This window comes from Herpailurus yagouaroundi, unplaced genomic scaffold, assembly GCF_014898765.1.
Source record: "Herpailurus yagouaroundi ecotype Mexico unplaced genomic scaffold, PumYag 161, whole genome shotgun sequence".
In the NCBI taxonomy this organism is placed as follows: Eukaryota; Metazoa; Chordata; class Mammalia; order Carnivora; family Felidae; genus Herpailurus; species Herpailurus yagouaroundi.
In genome coordinates this window covers 13,695,126-13,717,756 of record NW_024412402.1, presented here as the reverse complement: position 1 = coordinate 13,717,756, position 22,631 = coordinate 13,695,126, and the positions used below count along the sequence as shown (strand labels likewise).

The following is a 22,631-nucleotide window of genomic DNA, read 5'->3' as shown; positions in this document are numbered from 1 at the left end:
ATATACGAAAATCATCGATTTATTTGTATTAACTGTATAGCCGCACTGACTGGGTTTTTTGAGTCTCTGCTTTTACTCACTTTATTTTCTTGGCTTTTCCAGATTACCACCAAACACTTTCAAATATTGTGATTCATTCCTTGTTTCCGATTTTGCGCCTGTATCTTTCTTCTCTAGTCCAACAGGGTTCACTAGAGACTTCAGTGCAATGTTAAAGAACATTGTGATGACTGCAGTCACCTGCTTGACGCTTCTAGTTGGAATTCCTCTGTGGTTTTTCAATTAAAAGTGATGCTCATTTTGGGGCTCAGAAATATTTAACGATATCTTGAAAGTATCTAGCCCTATTTTATTGAGCTTTTAAAACTCAAGAATAACTGATGGATTTTTTTTAAGCGAGGTTTATGGAAGCATAATTTTCATAGGGCAAAATTCAGATTTTTTGGGTGTGGTGCTCAGAGAATTTTGACAAATGTTTACAGTTCTCTAATTACGAGCACATTCAAATATAAGAAATTGTCATCTCCACAAAAAGTCCCCTTGTGCCACTCTGTAGTCAATCTCCTTAACATTCCTACCCCTGACAGCTACCAACCTGATCTTTTTATCCATGGTTTTGTATTTTCCAGAATAAACGGAATTGCACAGCCTATAGCTTTTTTTTTTCCTTTTTTTTTTTTTGCATCTTGCTTCTTTCTTTTAACCTAATGCTTTTGAGACGCATCCATATTGTTGCATTTATGAGCAGTTTGTTTGTTTTTATGGTTAAGGAGCGCATTGTATGGACGCACCACGGTTGTTCAGCCATTCACCAGCTGACAGACATTTGGGATGTTTCCAGATTTCAGTTTGCTATAAACAACCTACTGACCTCCGTGTGCTCTTATGCTTCCATTTCTTTGAGGTAAATATTTAGGAGTGAAACAACATGAGCTGTGTGATAAATATAGGCTTAACTTTATAAGAAAGTGCCAAACTCGTTTCCCAAGTGCCTGTGCCATTTTTGCATTTAGACCAACAACGTATGAAAATTACGGTTGCTCTGTATGCTTGCCAGCCCTTTGCCTTGTATTTTTCTTTCTTTCTTTCTTTCTTTCTTTCTTTCTTTTTCTTTTTTTTTTTTTTTTTTTTTTTGCAATTTTGTAGGTGCATGGTTGCATCTCTTTGTGACTTTCATTTGCATTTCCTTAATGATTAATGATGTGGAGCATCTTTTCATGTGCTTATTTGCCATCTGTATCTATTCTTTGGTAAAGTATCTGTTCAAATATTTTGCCCATCGCTTAATTAGGACTTTTGTCTTCTTCTAATTATTTTTAACAACTTAATGAAGTATAATTAACAAACAGTAAACTGCACATAGTAAGAGTATACAACTTGATAAGTTTTGACAGATGTATAAACATCACCAAAATCAAGATAATGAATAGATCTATCATCCCTAAAGGTTTCTTCTTGACCCATGGTCAGCTGTCTCCTCCCAAACCTTTCAACTCTTGCACTCATCCTTGGGTGACCGATGACATGATCTCTGCTGCCAATTAGGTTACTTTTTTTAGAATTTTATATAGATGGAGTCACAGAGTATGCTTTTTTTTTTTTTTAGTGTGGCTCCTTTCACTGGCATAATTATTCTGAAAAACTCTATGCTGTTCCATGAGTCAATAGTTCATTTCTTTTTGTTGCTGAATAGAATCTCATATACGGAGGCGCCATAATTTGTGTATCCGTTCATCTGTTGGTGAACATTTGGTTTGTTTCCAGCTTCTGGCTATTACAAATAAAGCTGCTGTGAACACTTGTGTGCAAGACTTTGTGTAGACGTGTACTGGCATTCGTCTTGGGAAAATATCTAGGAGTAAAACTGCTGTGTCATGTGGGAGGGGTGTGTTGAACATTTGAAGAAACACCAAACTTTTCTTTATCTTTTTTTCTTAATTTAGATATAATTCACATTCCATAAAACTCACCGTTTAAAAAATGCACAATTTAATGGTTTTTCATAAACTCACAAGATTGTACCAATATCTAGTTTTAGAATATTTTTAGCACTCCAGAACATTTTTATCACTGTATTCATTAGCAGTCACCCCAATTCTTCCGTCCACCCAGCTCCTATCAACCACTATTCCACCATTCTACTTTCTGTCCCTATGGATTTGCCTTTTTTTGGTCTTACACATATATGGTCTTCTGTCCCTATGGATTTGCCTTTTTTTGGTCTTACACATATATGGTCTTTTGTGTCTGGCTTCTTTCCCTTTTCCACGTTCATCCATTGTGCAGCATGCATCAGAATTTCATTCCTTTTTTATGGCTAAATACCATGCCATTCTGTGGACATACCAAATTTGTTTATCCATTCATCAGTTGATACACATCAAGTTGATTCCGCATCTTGTAACGCACATACAAATTTTTGCGTGAATGTGTTTTCACTTGTCATGATGTACACTCAGGTGTGAAACTGGCGAGTCGTATAGTAACTGTATGTTCAACTTTTGTCAACATGTTTTCCACGGCAGATGCACCATGGGACATTCCCACCAGCAGTGCACAAGATTCCAATTTCTCTGCATCCTTGCCAAAACCTGTTATTTGCCTTCCTTCTTCTTTTAAGTCATAGCCATTCTATTTAGTATGAAGTGGTATCTCATGGTGGTCTTGAGTTGCATTTATCTAATGACCAATGATAACTGAGTATCTTTTCATATGCTTACTGGCCATTTTGGTCTATCTTCTTTGGAGAAATATTTATTCAAAGCCTTTCCCTACTTTTTAATTGGGACATTTGTCTTTTTACTGTTGAATTTCAAGAGCTCTTAATATATCTGGATATTAACCCTTGTCAGAGATACAATTTGCAAATATTTTTACGCATTATTTGGGTTATCTTTTCTCTTTCTGGGTAGTATCCTTTGATGCACAAATGATTTTAAATTTTATGAATTCTAATTTACTTACTTTTTTGGTTATTTGTGCTTTAAGTGATGTATCTGATGAACTAATCCAAAGTCATGAAAATTTACACATATGTTTTCTTCTATGAATTTTATAGTTTTAACTCAACACATAGGTGTTATGTATTTAGGTTAATTTTTTTTATTTTTAAAAAATATCCATTTATTTTTGAGAGAGAGAGAGTGAGCTCACTTGGGGGAGGGGTAGAGAAGAAGGGAGACACAGAATCCAGAATCCAAAGCAGGCTCCAGGCTCTGTGCTGTGAGCACAAAGCCCGATGTGGGGCTCCAACCCATGAACTGTGAGATCATGACCTGAGCCAAGTCGGACAATTAACCAACTGAGCCAACCAGTCACCCTTAGGTTAATTTTTATATGTGGTGTGAGGTAGGTGTCTAATTCCAGTCTTTTGGATGTGGATATCCAATTGTTCCAGAACCATTTGTTGAAAAGACTATTTGTTCTCTCATTCGATTGATTGGCATCCTGGTTGAAAATCAATGGAACATAACTATATGTGTTTATTTCTCATTTGTCTTCTGCTGATCTCCATGTCTTTTCATGCTAGTTCCACACCATCTTGATTCATGTAGCTGAACAGTAAGTTTTTGAAATCAGGAAATGTGAGTCCTTCAATGTTAGTTTTCTTTTTCAAGTTGTTTTTGGATATTCTGGTTACCTTGCATTGTAATGTGAATTTTACAACCAGCTTATCAGTTTTTGGGAAAAAAAAGCATTTGGAATTTTGATAGTGATGCCTTGAATGTGTAGATCAATTTGGAGGCTATTACAGTGTAAATAATATTATATATTCCAATCCATTTATTTAGTTGTTCTTTAATTTCTTTCAACAATGTTTTGTAGATTCCAATGAATAATTCTTAAACTTCTTTTGCTAAATTTATTCCTAAGTATTTTTCTCTTTTTATGCTAGTGTAAATTAAATTGTTTTCTTTTATTTTATAGGTTCAACTATTTCCTTCCATAATTTATTTACTTTTTATAATTTGCATCCAAGTTAGTTAGCACATGGAGCAACAATGATTTCAGGAATAGATTCCTTAATGCCCCTTTCACATTTAGCCTATCTCCCCTCCCACAACACCCCCCCCCCCCGCCACCCCCTGTTTGGTCTGTATATTTAAGAGTCTCCTATGTTTTGTCCCCCTCCCGGTTTTTATATTACTTTTGCTTCCCTTCCCTTATGTTCATCTGTTTTTTATCTTGAAGTCCTCATAAGAGTAAAGTCATATGATATTTGTCTTTCTTGGACTGACTGATTTCGCTTAGCATAATGCCCTCTAGTTCCATCCACATAGTTGCCAATGGCAAGATCTCATTCTTTTTGATTGCCAAGTAATACTCCATTATATGTATACCACATCTTCTTTATCCATTCATCCATCAATGGACTTTTGGGCTCTTTCTAAATTGTTTTCTTAATTTCATTTTCAGATTGTTCACTACAAATGAGTTAAAATGCAACTAAATTTTATATATTGATTGTGTATTGTATATTATATATTGATTTTGTATAAACTTTGTATCCTGAATTTGTTTAGTAAGGCCAATAAATCACTTCTGGATTCTGTAAGACTTTCTATACACAAGATCATGTCATCTGCAAATAAAAATAATTTACTTTTTCCTTTACAACCTGAATGCCTTTTATTTCATTTTCTTACCCAATTTCCCGGGCTAGAACCTTCAGGAAATGTTGAATAGAAGTGTTAGTGCTAAGAGTAGAGATTCTTATCTTGCTCTTGATCTTTGGGGTAAAATCTTTCAGTCTTTCACCATTAAGTATGTGTTAGTTGTATGTTTTCTACTGATGCCTTTTATCAGTCTGAGGAAGTTCTCTTATATTTTCAGTTTGATTTATGTATTTGTCATGACAATATGTTCAATTTTTTCGAATATATTTTCTGCATTTATTGAGATTATTATGTGCTCCCCCCCCCTCCCATTTATTCTATGGATATAGTGACATTGATTGACTTTTATAGGTTGGTTCAACCTATACCAGGGATAAATTCCTGTTGGTTATAGTGTATAATCCTTTTTAGAGGCTGATTCAGTTTGCTAGTATGTCACTGTGGAATTTTTGTCTCTATATTTATAAGGGACATTGGTGTCCGTATTTTTTTTTCTTGTAATGTCTTTTTTGCTTTTGATTTCACAGTAATATTGGATTCATCAAAAGGAAAGTGTTCCCCTCTCTTCTATTATTTTTGAAAGAGTTTAAGAAAGTTTGATCTTAATTCTTTTTTAATGTTTGGTAGAATTCTCTAATGAAGACATCTAGATCTGGGCTTTTCTTTAGGGAAACATTTTTTATGACTAATTTAATCTCTTTACTTATTATAGGTCTATTCAGATTTTTAATGTTTTTCTTAAGCTAGTATTAGCAGTTTGTGTCTCTCTGCGTATTTTTCCTTATCACATATGCTATCTAGGTTTCATCTATGTTGATATATGATATAAGATATTATTCTAATAATCTTGTATATATACCAATATGTAAATAATATATGATTCATGTCATATAATTTATAACATACAAATTATATATTTCTATAATTTATAATATAATATACAATATACAACTAATATATAATTTATGTAATATAATATATAATATAAATACAAAAGATTAATAATGTCTTCTCCAACTTTAGTAATTTGAATCTCTTTTTTTCATGGTTACCATATCTCATTTTGTTGACCTTTTCAAAGAACCTCCATTGGTTCATTTATTTATTGTTTCTATTCCCTATTTTATTAATTTCTGCTACAATTTTATAATTTTCTTCTTTCTGCTTCTTTTGAATTTAATTTGTTCTACTCTTACTAGTTTTTTTATGGTAGAAGTTTAGTTTATTTATTTGAGTTCTTTTTTCTTTTATAATATGTTTTGGAACTACCAATCTTCCTCTGGTAACTGCATTAGCTGCATCCTGTAGGTTTGGGTCCGATTGTGTTTTCACTTTCATTTACTTCAAAATATTTTCTAATTTTATTTGTAATTTCTTCTTTGACTCACTAGTTATTTATGTGGGTGTTATTTAATTTCCACACAGGTGGATTTACCAAATTTATGCTATTGGTGACCAATTTCTTTCTATTGTGGTGAGTGAATATACTTTATATGGTACCACTCTTTTTCCTTTCTTTCTTTTTCTTTTCTTCTTTCTTTCTTTTCTTTCTTTTTTTATTTTTATTATTTATTTATTTATTTATTTATTTGTTTGTTTGTTTTTGAGAGAGAGAGAGAGAGAGCGCTCATGCATCGGTGGGAGAGCCAGACTGAGCTCGGCTGGTTCTCACAACCATGAGAGCATGACCTGAGTCGAAATCACAAGTCAGATACTTAACCAACTGAGCCACCCAGGTGCCCCACATCATTCTTTTTGATTTTTTGAGACTTGTTTTATGGTCTAACATCTGGCTACCCTGGAGAATGTTTCACGTGCTTTAAGAAGAATGTATGTTCTCCTGTTGTTGTGTGGAGTATTCTATACATATTTGTTGGGTTCAGTTTGTTTACAGTGTTGTTCAAGTTTCTATTTCTTTGCTGATATTCTACCTAACTGTTTTATTTATAAAACGTGGGGCATCAAGGTTGACAGCTATTTATATTCATTATTTGTTTCCCCCTAAACTATGCCAGTTTTTACTTCTTGCATTTTGGGACTTTGTTAGCTGTATATATGTTTATAAGTGTTATATCTTTTTGATGGATTGGCACTTTTATCATTATAAAATGTCCTTCCTTGTCTCTAGTAACCTTTTTTGTCTTAAAGTCTTTTTTTTTCTGATATTGGTGCAGACACATTGTTATAGTAAGCATGGTATATAATTTTTCACCCTTTTACTTCCAACGTGTTTGCATCTCTGAATCTAAAGTATGTCTTCTAGGTATAACATATAGTCTGATCTTTTTTAAAAACTGTTTTATGTTTATTTATTTTTGAGAGAGAGCAAGACAGAGTGTGGGGGGGGAGGGGTAGAGAGAGAGGGAGACACAGAATGTGAAGCAGGGTCCAGGCTCTGAGCTGTCAGCACAGAGCCCGACACGGGTTTGAACTCATGAACCGCGAGATCATGACCTGAGCCGAAGTCGGACACTTAACCAGCTGAGCCACCCAGGTGCCCCTAGTTTGATCTTTTTTAATCCCTTCAGCCAATCTATGTTTTTTAATTTAAGAGTTTAATCTAGTTATATTTAATGGTATTACTGATACAGTACAATTTATGTTTGCCTTTTGCTGTTTGTTTTCTATATGTCTAATGAATTTTATTGTTCCTCTGTTCCTCCATACTGTTATCTTTTATGTTAAAAACATATTTTGCAGTGTACCATTTTAAGTCCTTTATCTTCTCCACTATTTATTTTGAGTTATTTTCTTAGTGGTTGCCCTGATGAGTAACATGTTCATTTATAACAGTCTTGTTCATATTTACAACAACGTAATTTCAATAGTATATGTTAAGGACTGAATGAATTGTGTCCTTTCAAAATTCCTATGTTCAAGACTTAACCCCCAGTATGACTGTATTTGGAGAAAGAACTTTTAAAAGTCTACATGAGATCATAAGGGTTGGGCCCTAATCTGATATGATTGGTGTCCTTATAACGAGAGGAAGAAATACCAGAGGGCTCTCTCTCTCTCTTTCTGCATGCCTTATAAACACAGATTTATAATTGTTGCTTTATGCAGTTGTCTTTTCAATCAGATGGGAGAAAAAAAAGAATTAAAGACAGAAATACATTTATGCAGTCATTTACATTTACCTATGTAATTACCTTTACTAGTGCCTTTAAAGTGTCCTTATGTTGTCCTAGAGGTCTCTAAAGCTTTGTATATTTTTTCCTTATTTCCCCCCATTTCTTCAGATTGGATAATAGCAATTTATTTATATTCAACTTTACTTATTCTTCTGCTTGCTCAAATATTTTGCCAAGGGTTTCTATTGAATTTTTTATTTCAGCTATTGTATTTTCCAATTCTGGAATTTCTATTTGATTCTCTTTTTTGTAATAATTTCTCTTTGTTCATACTCTGTTCAAGAAAACATAATTCTCATACTTTCCTTTAATTCTTTGGACATGATTTCTTTTAGTTTTTTGAACATTTAAAAAATGGCTGATTTAAATTTTGTGTTTGCTAAGTCCAATTTTTTTCTGAGCTTCCTCAGGGACAGTTTCTTTTGACTGCTTTTTTCCCTGGGTAGAAGCCATACTTACTTGTTTCTTTCCAAGTCTCATAAATTTTTACTGAAAACTGGATATTTGAAATAATTAAATCTGGCAATTCTGGAAATCAGATTCTCCTCCTTCTCCAGGGGTTGTTGTTGTTTCTACTTATAGTAGTTGTTTGCTTACTGAATTTTCTGAACTAATTCTATAAAGTATTTATTATTTGTCATGTGTGGCTACTGAAGTCTCTGTTTGGCTAGCTTAGTGGTCGCCTAATGATTGGATAGAGATTTCTGTAAATTCTGTGGCTCTATAAAAACATACCACAAACTCGGTGGCTTAAAACAACACACATTTATTCTATTATAGGTCTGGATGTCAGAAGTCTGAAATAATTTTTACTGGGCTGAAATAAAGGTGTTAGCAGGATCGCAACGTCTCCAGAAGATCAAGGGGAGGATTTGTTTTTCTGTCGTTTCCACCTTCTTCAGTTGCATTCCCTGGCTCATAGGCCTTTCTTCAGTCTTCAAAGCCAACAGTGTAGCATCTTTCTGTAATCTGCACATTGCCTTTTTTTGAGAGAAAGAGAGAGCAAATGGATGAGGGGCAGAGGGAGAGGGAGGGAAAGAATCCCAAACAGGCTCCATGCTCAGCGCAAAAGACGCTCCACTGACTGAGCCACCCAGGCGCCCCACGCATTGCCTTTTTATTTATGTGTCAAATATCCCTTACCTTCTCCCATGTAAGGACACATATTATTGTAAACTTAGGGTTCATCCAAGTAAGCCAAGATAATCCCCCCTCCCAGTATCCCTCAAAACATCAGTATGTCTCTTATGCCATGTAAGGTAATATTCACAGGTCCCAGAGATTAGGATTTGGACATCTTTGGTGGCCATTAATCAGCCTACCACAGCCATAAACGAATCTTCTAGTCTTTTCAAAGAGGCTGTGTGTGTGTGTGTGTGTGTGTGCGTTGGGGAACACCTTCAACACAGCCAAATAATTGACAACTGTCTTAACCTTCACTTTCTGCTTAAGCAAATTCTCTTATCCTAACTTTTCCTTTTAAGACTTTTGATTCATTTGTTATTTACCCCAGTCATTATCCCCCACCGCAGGCAGCCACAAAGTTAAAACACTAATCAGTAACTGTTCTTGACAAGGGCATCCGGGGAAGAAGGCTTTTCATATTGAACAAGTTCTGAGTCAGATCAAATACATGCTTTCTTGTAAGCGACAGTCTTCCAGGGGACCAACAGAAAGGTCAACTAATGACAATTCTTTGTATTTGAGGTGTGCAAGAGCTTTGGTTTTATTCTGCTCCTTCCAGTGTCTTCCAGGCTGTTCTGAGAATGCTGGCTGTTATTTTGCAGAGAATTACTACAGGCCTGAACAACAAGAGATTGGTATACAGCAAGTTAACGTGTTATAAAACCTACTGTTCTTTACCAAGATTTAGCACACAACCCCCTCCCCCCCCCACACACACATTTTAATAATTGTTCCTTGGATGGCTGCAATCATTTGTGTAACTTGTAACTTCTAGAGTTTTGAAAAAGTGCATATGACAAATTTTGCCAGTTTTCTCCTTGTTTTTATGGAAGAGAAAACATGTTGAGGTACTTACGCCATCATTTCTGTTGATGTACCTCCCCAAACTGTTTTTTCAAGTTTCATATCCATTTTATATCCTCATCAACAGTGTATGAGAGTTGAAATGTTTCTGTATCTTTGCCAATGCTTTGTGTTGTCAGTCTTTTTTTTTAGATAGTCTAATAGTTGTATAGTGCTATCTCTTTGGGGTTTTAATTTTTTATTTCCCTAATGAATGATACGTTGCATGTCTTTTCATGTATTTATCTGCAAATCTCTTCTGCTGAAGTGTCTTTTCTAGCACCTTGTCTCCTTTCTATTGCATGTTTATTTTTTTATTATTATTGAGTGTTGCAGTTTCTTTAGATACTCTGGGAACAAGCCCTTAATCAGAAATGTGACTTGTAAATCTTATTTTCTAGTATGTGACTTGTCTGTTGATTCTCTTAACAATGTCCTTTAAACATCAGAAGGTCTTAATTTTGGTGAAGCCCACTTTTATCAATTTTTTATTGCATGGATTGATGCATTTGGTTCATATGTAAGAAATCTATGGCCAGTGTTGAAAATCTTTTCTTGTAGAATTTTTATAGTTTAAAGCTCTTCTAGATTTTTTTATAACTTTAAATTTTCATTTTAGGTTATGATTCATTTGAGTTAATTTTTATATATGCAAGGTATGGACTGAGGGTTTGTTTCTTTGTTTGCTTGCTTGTTTGCATGGGGATATCGGTTGCTTCCAGAATCATTTGTTGAAAAGACTTTCATTTCTCTACTGAATTGCCTTTGTACCTTTGTCAAAAATCAGTTGACCATAAATATTTGGGCATTTCAGGACTCTCTCTTTTGTTCCATTTGTCTATTTTTCGGCTATGTTTATGGCAATACCACATTGTCTTTATTCTTGTAGCTTTTTTTAACGTTACCTCTACCCTCAACTTGTAACCCCAAGATAAAGAATCTCTTGCTCTGTCGTGAGCCAGCCAGACACCCCTATTCTTTTAATTTTAATTAAGTCTTGATGTCCAATAGCATTAATCTTCCAACTTTGTTATGCTTTTTCAAAGCTGTTGTGACTATACAAAGTCATCTATATTACCATACAAATTTCAGAATCAGCTTGACAATTTCTACAAAACACCTGCTCTTTTATTAGGATCACATTGTATATAAAGAGTTCAATTTGGGGGAAATTCTTAATAATATTGATTGTCCTAATGTAGGAAGACACCTATCTCTGCATTTATTCAGGTCTTCTTTAATCTCTCAGCAATGTTTTACAGCTTTTAGCTTATAAGGTTTTTACATTTTATAATATTTCTTACTCAGTATATTTTTGACGCTATTCCACACGCTTTGGTTTTGTTTTCTTCAAATTTCTGATTGTTCATTGTTAATAGTTAGGAATTCAACTGGTTTTTGTACATTGATTTTATACCTGTAACATTGCTAAATTCATTCATTAGTTCTTATATCTTTTTTGCAGATTCCATAGGATTTTCTACATATACAATGTCATCCAAGAACAAAAACAATTTTACTTCGCCCTTTCCAATCTGGATGTTATTTGTTTGTTTGTTTAGCTTATTGTTCCAGTTGAAACCTTTAATATAGTGTGGAATACCAATAGCAGAGCAAACATCTTTGTCTTGTTCCTTGATTTTTTGGGAGAAAGAAAACATTAATTACCGTCAAAGATGATTCTAGCTGAAGGTTTTTTTTACAGATGGTCTCTGTCAGGTAGTTTTCTGAGAGATGTTTTATTATGTATTATAAATTCATATTAAGTTTTGTCAGTTTTTTCTGAATCTATTTTCTTTTTTTTCAAAGTTTTTTAATGTTTATTACTTTTGAGAGAGAGAGAGAGAGAGAGAGTGTGTGTGTGTGTGTATGTGTGTGAGAGAGAGAGAGTGGGGGTGGAACAGAGAGAGAGAGGGAGACACAGAATCTGAAGCAGGCTCCAGGCTCTGAGCTGTTAGCACAGAGCCCGACGCGGGGCTCGAGCTCACGAATCGCGAGATCATGACCTCGTGGAAGTCAGATGCTTAACCAGCTGAGCCACCCAGGTGCCCCCTGAATCTGTTTTCAATGACTACATATTTTTTTCTTTTTTAATCTGTTGATTTTGTTTTCTTTATTGATTTCCAATGGCAGAGCCAAACTTGCCTTTCTGGGATCAATTCTATATGGTTATAATGTATTGTCCTTCTGATATATTTCTGCCAAAGTTTTGGTGCGGGGGTTTACATTTATGCTCATGAAAGATTGTATTCTGTAGTTTCCTTGTCTTGTAATGTCTGTCTAGTTTGGTATCAGGATAATACTTCATAAAATGAATTAAAATAGTTCCTTTTTCTTTTATTTTTTGGAAGTATTTGTGTAGAATTAGCTTTACTTTGTCCATAAATGGTTGGTAAAATTCACCACTGAAGTGATCTGGTTCTGAAATTTCCTTTGATAGAAATTTTAAAGATATGAAATATATATATGCATATATTATAGTATTGTATTATCCTAATATATACATTAGCTTGTATGTACATTATTTATACACACGATATATACAAGCTAATGTATATGTTAAATTATGTATGTATATAATTCAGCTTCATACCATGACCATGAGCAGGGGATGATCCTTTGGGCAGTTGCAAACCAAGACTGAAGGAGATAAGACTAGAGACATTAAAGTAAGGACAAGGCAGGAGTAGGGAAAGACCCAGAGGGTCCTAGGAGTTGGAAGTTAGGCGAAACCTAGGGATCTGGGAACAAGAGCCCCAACAGAGTCTGTATCTGGTCCTAGGCTGGAAGGAAGATCGGGAATCAAGCAGATAGCACAGCAAACCCAAAGCTTTAGGAGCAAAGAGTGCTTGACCTTGAAGTAGATACCAACGTCAAGGAGAAACCAGCTTGGGGCCTATGGCTACAGAGTCACCATTTTGCGCAACTCCGGAGGTCATCATTCTTACTATCTACTGTGCAGAGCAGGTCAGAAACACTAGAGAATTGGCCAGTGTCTTTAAAAGGTTAAAGGTGAAAGACAGGAAGTAAATCTGTCCTTGTGACGTCTACGATCAAACATGCTCTGGGGAAAAGTACTGAAATTCACACTCAGGTTACGTCTCCTCAGGACCGTTTGCATGTTAGGGGAAATCAAAGCAATAAACTAAAGGACTTAACCTTTAAATGAGGGAAAGGCTGTGGGCAGAGGGTGATTCGGGGCAATCCTGGGCTCCCTGACACCCCTGAATTGTGGAAGGGCTGCCTGGGAACCTAGGTACCAAATCTAGTAATTGCAGAGTTTGGGGAAGGGCACTCCCACTCAGCTTCTCAGTTCAATACACATGCCTTTAATTTGGTGCTTTTTAATTCAGCTCCAAGGCTGTCGTCAGCCATTTTCCTCTCTTTCCTTTAACACTGACCACCTTGTTCCCTTTTATACTCTGAACAGAGCCAAGCAGTGTGCATTGAAATCCAACATCCTTTGTGTTGTTTGAGAAATCTGAGGCTGACATCTCCGGGGCTTTTTTTGTTTCTCTTGCCTCTCTCCGCCGTGACCTGCCAACTCCTTTTGGCTCTCCTGGGCTTTCGTCATGTCCCGTATCGATTGCTACCCTTTTCTTTATTTGCGGGATGCCTAGGATGAACCCTGCAGCGCAGTGACGCTGGCTTTGGACATGGTGGGGTGAGCCCCTGACCCCGGGCACATAGGTCCAGAGATATTAGACCAGGGTTATTGTTGCATCAGCCACTCATAAAGGAGCCAATTGATTTTTTTTTTTTTTCAGACTGCTATTTTGAATTTACAAGGTCTTTTCTGGGATTTCATTCTGCTTCTTTAAATGTTCTTTTTCTGCTTCTTTTCTGTCTTAGACCTTGTGATCCTCAGGTACCCGGTTTACTAATTACCCCCAATGCTGGCACCTGACAGCAGGTGGCCACAGTTCTGTTAATTATGTCCCCAGGCTTAGGAATTCTCTTGTAACGACATCCAATCATCTACCTCTGACTCTTGGGCTGAAAGCAGGTTGCAGGCATGCTTCTCTTCCCCTGAGCTCTTAAAATCTATTCTTCTGGCCTAGCACCTTAAGATTCATATGCTATGCCTCGAAGGTGTATGATAACATAGCCAAGTGCTCCATGCTTTCTGAGCAACTGGTGGGGTAACCGCAGGCTCCAATGAGGGGGCACTCGAGACCCAGCCGGCACAGCATCAATTTTCCAGATACACAGACCAACTGGGAAAGTGTTACCAGAGGCGTTTGGGGTAGATGTGTAGTGGATTAAGACCCTTGTCTTGGCTCCTTCCATCCCCCCAGACCCCGGTGTAAGCCATCCCAGCCCCAACAGGGACTGTGGCTTTGCACAGAGAGTAAAATAAAGATTAAAAGGAGCCATGGTCAATTCCTCCATCTGGGATGACTGAGAAAGACTCCGGTATAGGATATACGAGAACTGCGGTTTGCAGACAGGTAGGATCTAATCAGTTATTATCTTCATCCCATGAGTGACTGGGCCTCTGTTTTCCATCCATAAAATGGGGGAAATATCTATTCCTTGTGTGAAGGGAAGTCAAGATAATCCATGGCCCAGTATTTCCAGAAGGCCCAGTATTCCTTGGAGGTAGATGCTGTGTGTGTGTATGTGGAACACAAAGATATGTAGATACATAGATAATCCTTCATTGATTATCTCAAGATACTGAAAGAAATGAATTATGGGAAAGGAGAACTGTTGAGCAGGGAGTTTTGGTCAATTTGTAGGTATTTTAAAGCAATTGTGATGGATGTGGGAAAAGAAATCAATAGAGAAATATCAGTAGGGATTTCACCGTAAATACAATATCCGAACAGCCTAACTAGTCATCAAAAATAGCGCCTCTCTGTAATGTGTGTGAATTAAAAGGGGGAAAGAAGATCTTTGTATGTAAGTAATAAAAATAAAATAAAACCCGCACTTAGCCTCACAAAAGGTGAGGCAAGTGTGGGAGGAAACAGATCCAATTGGTCCTTGCAAGGTCAGAGGTGTCTTATCTGATCTACAATTTCAATCACAATTTGCATTTGCTTAAAAGACTTTTAAGTGTCCTTGTAACTGGTTCTCCTAACACTCATTGAAGATAGAAAGGGCAGGTTCCCTTTTCATATCTGAGGAAGCTGCCTGGGGTTTACCCAGGACCATAGGACGGTAACACAGGAATGTTTCCACCTGATCCCAGGTCATTCTTCTCGAGCTGGGGTACTTCCTACTACTCCACACTTGCTTTGGGAATTAGTTATGTGTCCCTGAGGCCCGTTCTGCCCTAATACTTTCTCCTCTCCCTGCAGAGAATCTGCTTCTCATGGGTCCCTCTTCAGTGCCTTGGTAAACCTGGGCCCCTTTAATGCCTCATCTCTGTAAGTACGACCTTCCTCTTGAGTCAGCGAACTCCCCGGGGCTGCCCAGACAACGATGTATCTTTTGGCCCCAGCGGGTCTCCAGACTCTTTCCTCAGCTGATTCTACCTGAACAGCCTCCCCACCTGGAATTTCTGGTCATTGCCCAATCCAAGGTAAGCCGGCAGAAACGGAGTGAGTAGAAGGAGGTGAGTCTGGAAGCTGCTTGAACAGGTGCATGCTAACATTCCTGGCCAATGCATGCTCTCGCTTTCCAGCTGCAAGCTGGCCCTGGTAGAAATAATTTCGATTTTTCTTGCCGACCTCACGGATTATTTGTCCATCATTCACATCTGCACTGATAAAATAACGCTCCGGAGGGATTTCTCATGTGTACCTGGTTTTCCTGGGTCTCCGCTTTCAAGCTTTCCCTCTCTCCTTCTTGAGTGCTCTTTCTCTCAGGCTGTTAGAAAGCCCCTCAATGAGTCCGCCCACTTCTCCTTGCCGATATATTTGGGAGCTTTGGCTCTCAGACAGGTCAGGGTGTGTCGCATTAAGGATGCTGTTCAACATGCAGGCTAGTGAATATGCCTGCACTGTGACCATTGTGTCCATTCTTTGTCCTATGTTTACATCTAAGGCAAAATCATCACCGTGTTAGCTTCTTTCCAGCCCACACTCATCGTAATTGTTTCCTGACCACTGGGAGACAGAGAAAGGCTCACGGTGGCAGGGATTTATTGCTCTTCCTTGATATGTGTGAATAAATTGCATCATTCCAATGAGGTCTGGGCTCCCCCAACAGACTCCCCCTGCCTGCTGGCTTGGCTGTGTTCTCTGTTCTGCGGACAACAAAGGACAACAAATGACAGGTTGTAAGTTCCAGCATCAGAAGACAGCAACTGACTTCCGTTGGCAACCTTGCTTGTTAACTGGCAGCTTCGAGAAGCAAGCCTCCCTGGGTCATCTGAGGACAAGCAGGAGTTGATGAGTTTGAAAGTGGAAGAAGCAGCCAGGCTCCCTTGCCCCCTGTGCTTCCCTCCAGAGCTCATCGCCACCTCTGACCCCCGTCCTGGTAGTAGGGCCAGATGGTAAGAAATAAAATAAGAAGTTGTCTTCTCAGTAAATGTCCTTCTATCCTCTACGGCTAAACCTAGCTAGCCTGGAAGTTTCTGCCACCAGGAAGAAAAAAATCCCCCACCTATTTGACTTGGCTCTGCGGCAGACTCCCAGATGCTTCATTTTAATTCAGTTTTCCAAACCTAGTTAGGTTCCAAATAGGGGATCGAGGGGCACCTGGGTGGCTCAGTCTGTTAAGCATCCGACTTTGGCTCAGGTCACGATCTCACGGTTTGTGAGTTCCAGCCCCGCGTCGGGCTCTGTGCTGACAGCTCAGAGCTGGGAGCCTGCTTCAGATTCTGTGTCTCCCTTTCTCTCTGCCCCTCCCCACCCTCTCTCTCCCTCTCTCTCTCTCTCAAAAATGAATAAACATTTAAAAAGGAACAAATAGGGGATTGATGATTTTTATTAAATGCTTTCTCAATAAACACTTCATTTGGGAATGATTTTAGATTTACAAAAAAGTTGCACATACACCTGTACCCTTCGCTCAGTTTCTAGATCAACTTTAATAACTGAGTTTAGACTAAGGCTCTAAATAGGACCCGAGCAGACTTTTAGGATTTTTTAGGTCTGCCTAATTGGCAGCAACATCTCTGCCCCTCGGTGCTAGCATCCCACTGAGTGCCTCTCTCTGTCCCTCCTCAGGCTCACGGGGAAGCCTGACCAGCACAGGAGGAATTAAAGCAGTCCCAGCATCGTGTTCTGGCCCTCAGCCCCACGCTTCCTTTATGGACAGCAGATCCTTTGGTCCCAGATCTGAGCAAATGTACACGGGGTCTCTACGTCATTTCACGGGAGGAGTGTCCCCATCAGCATACCTGAGTCAAGAACCACGCGCTTCCTTACTGAGGGAACAACTCAGTCCCTCGGCCTTGATTTTTGTCTGTCTTTTCTATGGCTCCGAGGGGCTCTGCCCATCTCCTGCTGCTTGCCTATATGTATTCCCGAAGCTGTCTGGGGGCCCGGGTCACTACTCATGTGAAATAAGGCCTGTCAGGACCATGCTTTCCAGACTTTGTGTCTTAGCTGCTGGACTAAACTTCCTCTTGATCCCCCCACTTGAAGAATGAACTAATCAAGGTCCTTGTCCAGACCCCTCCAGGGCTTCTCCAAGTTCCTGAAACCGACAAGGCCATGCTTGAACACATCATGAGCTGTGATGATACTCACTTTTTCCCATCATTTAAAAAAATTTTTTTTTAATGTTTATTTATTTTTGAGAGAGAGAGAGAGACAGAGACAGAGTGCAAGTGGTGGAGGGGGCAGAGAGAGAGAGGGAGACACAGGATTCGAAGCAGGCTCCAGGCTCTGAGCTGTCAGCACAGAGTCCAACGTGGGGCTCGAACCCACGAACTGCAACACCATGACCTGAGCAGAAGTCGGACGCTTAACCGACTGAGCCCTCCAGGTGCCCCTGTTCCATCATTTTTCTACAAACATGTATAGCCTATTACCTTTCAGGCTCCATCACTGAGGTTTATGGGGATGAGCTCACAGTCTATTGCTGCAAGGAAGCTAGCCCAGGGTAAGTGAATAGGTCAGACTCAATTCCCTAAGGGGGACACACACAGGGAGAAAAGCAGATTTGAAAATAACAGTAGGGGCGCCTGGGTGGCTCAGTCAGTTAGTGTCCGACTTCGGCTCAGGTCATGATCTCACGGTCCGTGAGTTGGAGCCCCACGTCGGGCTCTGTGCTGACGGCTCGGAGCCTGGAGCCTGCTTCAGATTCTGCGTCTCCCTCTCTCTCTGCTCCTGCCTCTCTCTCTCTCTCTCCCAAGTAAATAGACACTGAAAAAAAAATTTTAAAGAAGAGAACGGTAATAAGCGGTGTTATTTTGGACATATGATATTTGAAGTTACTATGGCACCTCTAGATGAAGACGTCCGTTATGCATCGGATATAAAAGCTTGGGGAGAGAAGAGAAACATGGGCTAAACGTTTGGGGTTATCAGATGTAGAGGCAAAGTGAATCCTAAGGCTACCCGGAGGTCATCGATAGAAGGAAAAGGGGCTCGAAGGGGGTCTGGAAGAAACCAGCACTTAAGGGACAAGGGGAACAATACGGTGTTGTTTCAAAAAGCATTCCTCTGACTTGGAGGATGAAAGGCATGGGAAGAGAGGTGTGTGTCTGTATCCTCTCTCCCCTGAACCTTAGCTCACTTCCCATAGTGTCATTCGTCCAGGCAGGCAGCAATTGGGTATATGTCCTTGCTACAGCCGACTAGCATGGCCGAGAAGTCGACAGTTCCGGACTCTGCTACTAAGGTATGAGAAGACTCATTCTCCTCCAAGTTGTTCTGGATGTGCATTGAAGGAAGAAAGTGAGAAGCAGCTAGGCACAACCACAGTCCCTGCATAGATTGCACTACACTTAATATGGGGATAAGATACGGGTCATTAAGTGGCATTCTGAGAAAAGCAATCTGTGCTCCCAAGACAGAGGCTCCCCAGGAGTCACCAAAGAGTAACTGGAACTGGTAAGAGTGGGTTGAAACTGGTAAATGCCCAGGCCCCCCCAAAAGCTTCCAAGACGGTGAGGACCCCCCAAATAGCTTGGTTAGTAAAGGATAAACTCCAGAGTCTGTACTTGGAAGCCAGAGAAACAAGTCTGTGTGATCTGTATCCATACAAGAGGGAGAGACAGAGAAATGTTTAACTGTAATAATAACACCCAGAAGTATAACAGACACATCGAAACTTCCAAATTGTTTCTTGTGTCGAGTGAACTGAGCTGTGATTAATAATGAGCACGGTTTGAAAGCTCCAGAATACGGAAAAAGTAGCATGATTATGGCGCGGTGAATCCTGTCAGTTCCCTGTTTGCAAGGCTAGCCCACAATATATATGTGAACACTCGCTGTTTCCCTGGGAAATTGGAGAACACAATATGGGTTGCTCTTGGAGGTCCTATCTGAAAACACTTCTTTAAAAACTCTTAAGTCCCCAGCAACAGATCAGATGTTCTCACTGGGCTCTCAAGCCACTTCTGTCCATCTGACCTGGTGGAGGCTCTCATAGAGGTATTTTTAAGTAGCACAGATGAGTTATTGTCTGGCCCTGGGCTATCTAAAGACTGCAAGCAAAGACTACCCTTATCCCGTTAATAGAGAAGCCCAGAGTCTTGATAAGGCACTCCGTATCTATGTGACTAGATATCCTGGAACAAGTTCACCCAGAGACAAAATACAGGAACAGACCAATTCCTGCTGACAATGAGACCTACTGATGCCTGTAGATGGGGTGAGCGGGGAGCAGGCTGGAAACTGGAAGGAAGTCTGAGAATTATATGCAAGAACCTCCCTTCTGGAGGGCATTTTTTTTTTTTTCTCACCGTTCTGGAAAGCTTTCACGTTATCTGTCCCAAAACATTGCTGCAATCTTGTGCCCTGAGAATGTGGAAAGAAGACCTATTCTCTCATTTGATTTTCTTAGCATTCCTATAAAGAACAGATAGCAACAGGCCCAATTCTCAGAAGGAAAAGCAGAAATTTCATTTGTTTATCCAGCAAATATTTATCGAGCACCTCTTAAGTACCAACACCTACTACGTGATGAACATACGATATGACCTTACGCAGCTTGCAAATCTGAAGGAAGCAGATGAGATGCTAAGTAAATGAGTAAACTTTTTTCAGTTTATTTATGTATTTTGAGAGAGAGAGAGAGAAAGAGAGAGAGAGCAAATGGGGGAGGGGCAGAGAGAGGGAGAGAGAATGAGAATCTCAGGCAGGCTCCGCACAGTCAGCACAGAGTCCGATGCGGGGATCCAACCCAGAAACCATGAGATCATGACCGAGGCCGAAGTCCAATGCTCAACTGACTGAGCTACCCTGGTGCCCCAATGAATAAACGCTTTCAAACTCTAATAATACTAAAGGACAATGAACGCTCTAGACTGTGTTATTTGTTCCAATTCTCTGCCGGCCCTCCGTCTTGGGCCATTCCCTCTGGGGCATCTCCCCGAACACCTCCCATCCCTGTACAAAGTGTATTCATGCTTCACCAAGGTCAAGCTTGGATGTGCGATGTGCGCTGAGCAATGAACCATGAGTTGAAGTGATCTATGCCACCTCTAAGCAAAAGTTTAACGAACCACTGTGTGGTTTTGCCATTGGTTTTCTCCCTCTGGCTCAAGAATGGAGTGTCCTAGATTGAATGTCCCTGCCTTTCCTTCCTACCCCTAAACGAAGACAGCACATGAACCTCAGCTTTCCCACAGCCAATGTGAATGAGACAAGAATGAGAAAAAAGTCCCTTGTGGATATGGGAACTAAGATTGTTATTGTAGCCCAACCTAGTAAAATCTGATTAGTACAAAGGGTATGTTTGCGTACTGGGGTAGGGAGTAGTCGAGGGGTTCTGTGATGGTCTCAGAGAGCTTGTCTTAGGAGCTGATGATTTTATTGACTGGCCTGGGGTCACTGTGTACCCAACATAATAACTAAGTTTTCCCAAGCCCGTTTAGGCCATTTCCCCCCATAAATGGCGCTGTATTTCCAGAAGGGCTGGATTCTGAGTGAAATTCACAGAGCACATAATGGAAAGATGCAGAACTGAATTTCTATGTAGATTCATGAAAATTCCAAATGATTTCTCAAACACTTATGTTTGGATTAAGTCTAAAGCATGTTTTGCCACAAACTCCTTGTTCCTTGATTTCAAATCTGTATGGATCTTCAGGAACATAGAATCCATATGTTTTTCATTCATTTACACTTACCTCATCAAAATACAGTTTGAAAGAATCACTTGATGTTTTCAGCTCTTTAAATCGTATTTTTCTTCCCAAACTGGGAAGCTGCCCTTCCTGTGGTCTCTACCTCCAAGGAAGAAAATATGTTCATCCTTTTGGGGTGTGGTTGAGGTCCCCAGTTCAGATTGCTCCTCCCTCTGGGCCGCAATGAACAGTCTTCCAAATGTGGCATGTTATCATGACCACGTTGCAATCTGCCAAATTAAACTGCATTGTCCAGCCATTGGAACAAGACATATTTCTTTCAAGAAAATGAAAAATTCAAAGCCCAGCGTCCAACATTTCCCCAGGCACCTACTCTTTTCACTGACACCTAATTCTTTTCTTTGCAACAGATCAGCTTCAATATTTTATATCTTATTTCTACCCGATAAGAGAAGTAATTTTGGAACCTTGCGTCTTGCATATTTAGTAACATGTAAACATTTTTTTTTTAATGTTTCTTCATTTTTGAGAGACAGAGACAGAGCGCGAGTAGGGGAGGGGCAGAGAGAGGGAGACACAGAATCCGAAGCAGGCTCCAGGCTCCAAGCTGTCAGCACAGAGCCCAACACGGAGCTTGAGCTCAAGGACGGGAGATCATGACCTGAGCTGAAGTCGGATGTTCATTCCCCAAACATCACCTGTTTCTTCTCCTTGCCAAATGCCGTTCTTACTAGCCGGGATGCCATTATCCCCCTAGACCACCATGTCCTTCCTACTCTTCCTTCCAGATTCTGCTAAAAGGTTTCTTCCCCTGTGATCTTCATGCAATCACATGCTTCATCTCCATGCACATACTTCCATTAGCATTTATCTCATGGCGTTGTAATTATTTATATGCAGAGTAACCTCCTCCAATAGATTGTGTCCTATTTGAGGGCAGGGAACAGGCCTTACTTGCCCTTGTTTCCACTCATTATTCCATAATAAGATGTCTCAACCACCATTCACTGGTTGAATAAATGGTTAAATATGTGCTTGGCTAAATGATACTTAATATTCATTGTGATAGCTTCACTGCAGTGAGAAAAATATATATATATTCAGGATTGGGGAGGTGGGGTTCAAAGTTACACATATAATCAAAAATATTAGAATTTAGCAGTTTTTTCAAATGAATACAAAAAAACAAAACAAAAAAAGAGGGAGAGAGAATACTCCTACTGAGGTAAAGGCAGAAAGAGAGGAGGAAAGCAAGCCAATTATCCAGGGAATTTAGACAGTGTAACATAGTCTGGGTAAGGTGGGGAGTCAGTTCTCAACAGCTTTCTAGGTCTGCAATGTTTCACCTAATTATGCTTTTATAACTTTTCTGAGGTTGTTCTCTGCAACCCCCCCCCCCCACTTCTTTAAGCCTTGTTGCTAACCCAGTTTAAATCTCTGAAAGTGCTGAATTTTCAACAATTGAACTGAAGGCATAGTTTCTGGGGAAGGTAGGATAAGAGCAGGCAGTTTTTTCACAAGTCTCCACGTATAAATTATATATATATGTATATATATGTAAAACACGTCTCACAGGTATACCCATGCACACATATATAAATATCCACATATATTTCATATATGTGGCTATACATGAATATGTGTATATATGTGTGTATATATTTATATACATATTTTGTATATATTTATATTCTTATA

General features: G+C 39.3%; 1 long non-coding RNA gene across 1 annotated transcript in view; it reads right to left on the bottom strand.

The window, feature by feature from the left end:
• Positions 1–8,492: 8,492 nt before the first annotated feature.
• LOC121035544 (uncharacterized) overlaps positions 8,493–22,631 on the bottom strand; it is a 154,727-nt gene continuing 140,588 nt past the window's right edge. The window contains exon 2 of the long non-coding RNA XR_005792944.1: positions 8,493–8,730. This is a non-coding gene — a long non-coding RNA (uncharacterized LOC121035544). The remainder of the gene's footprint in view (positions 8,731–22,631) is intronic.